This window comes from Austrofundulus limnaeus, unplaced genomic scaffold, assembly GCF_001266775.1.
Source record: "Austrofundulus limnaeus strain Quisiro unplaced genomic scaffold, Austrofundulus_limnaeus-1.0 Scaffold88, whole genome shotgun sequence".
NCBI lineage: Eukaryota > Metazoa > Chordata > Actinopteri > Cyprinodontiformes > Rivulidae > Austrofundulus > Austrofundulus limnaeus.
Window position 1 is genome coordinate 273,077 of NW_013952490.1, and position 1,800 is coordinate 274,876.

Genomic DNA, 1,800 nt, shown 5'->3' on the forward strand with positions numbered 1-1,800 from the left:
ACACACACACACACACACACACACACACACACACACACACACACACTCCTGCCCACCCAAACAGTCATCAGTTTCACCTCCAACAGTATTGAAAGCTGTCTGTAAAGTCTGTAGAAAAATCAATGGAGTTCTGCAGAAACGACAGGCGCTGCAGCAAGAGCGGCTAAACTTTTCTCTTTGTTTCCACACTTTTCCTCTCCGGCAGAAGGAACAATCTGAAGGCCTTTGAGTTCAAATGAGAGCGTTGGAGAGAACAGCTGAGGTTAAATTTACGTGAAGCCACACCTGAGACATTGCGAACACGAGTTTCGATTTTCTCCGGGGGCCGTTTTCACATCTCGCTCTGTGAGATCGAGGGCTTTGATTCAGGAATCTTGAAACTTCTGAGGCTCATTTGCGAAACGACTGAGTAGCAATTTTCGCTCAGAAAACCGAGTTTGTGTTGTGTTCCTCTGCAGCGCAGCGCTGCCGACGTGTCTCACTGTGAATTAGCAGACTGTAGAGAATGTTTGCCCACAGCAGGACAGGCTTGCTGAAAGCTGTGGAGAAGGTACAGATGTTGTCAATTATAAAGAGCTTGGAGTCATTCCCTGCACTGCAGCCCCTCATCATGACTCATTTTTGTGTTTAATTACATTCTGAGTGGGACCCTCCTTTAATTGGTTGCTGCGTCATATTTATGAAACATAATGAAAATTTGGAGCGATGGGTATGAGACACATAAATACAATAAATACAAAACATAAGAACTCTCAAATTCAACTTAAGAACTCTCTTAAGTATTTATTAATTTAATAATAATAATAAATTTATTAATTTAATTTAATAATAAGTAATTTTTTAATTCAATGTTTTACAGTTGAGTCATACCGGTAGTTAAATACTTAATTTAAGAACTCTCCGATTCAAATTAGAGACAAACATTTAAAAAAGAGGTTAGTGTTAAAAGCAAGGACAAAAATACAACACAAGATCTACCAATTGAATAAAAGAAACCTTCAGAAAATAATGGATTTGTTGTTCACAACTGAATAATCTATTCATTCAGTCCTGTTTCAGATGGCTGCTACAGCTAATCAGCATTAATCAACAGAAAAATGGCTTTAAGTCAGTCAGTTTTAAATTTATTGATGTGAAATTTGATGTGGTGGCAGCTGAAACAACAAATCACCTCAGTGGTCAGTTGTCTCAGTTGGCTGGAGCTTGGAGCCTACAACACTAACATTGTGGATTTGTTCTCTGCACACAACCAACTCATCCTTCATAAAGTGCTGGTGCAGGGGTTAGAGGGGTGACCAACTCAAATAAAGATAAATAATATAAACCACATTAAAAAGCAATTTTACCAATAATAATGTTTGTTTGATTTTTTTTTTTACCTTTCCCTGTGTCTCTGCCCACCCTTTTTTATTTTCAGTTAGAAAACCTGTGCATTTATGTTTATTTATTAGAAATTAGAGCCATCACTGCAAGTGAAACAAAATGTTTGTGAGTGTCTCACTCCAACTTTCAGACTTTTCTACGTTTATGAGGACTTGTTTTTTAGATGGAAAATAGAAAAATGAACCAAAGGAGCTTCAGAGAAACCAACACAAGAGAAAATGAGATAATGAGAACATTGAACTGATAATGACACTATGTAAAGGAAACCCGTCGTGATGCTTGATTGCAAACACTGAGCAACTCACAGAACAAGAAAAGACTGACGGAGGACTTTGTCCTTCTCATCCTGTGTCCTTCTCATCCTGTGTCCTTCTCATCCTGTGTCCTTCTCATCCTGTGTCCTTCTCATCCTGTGTC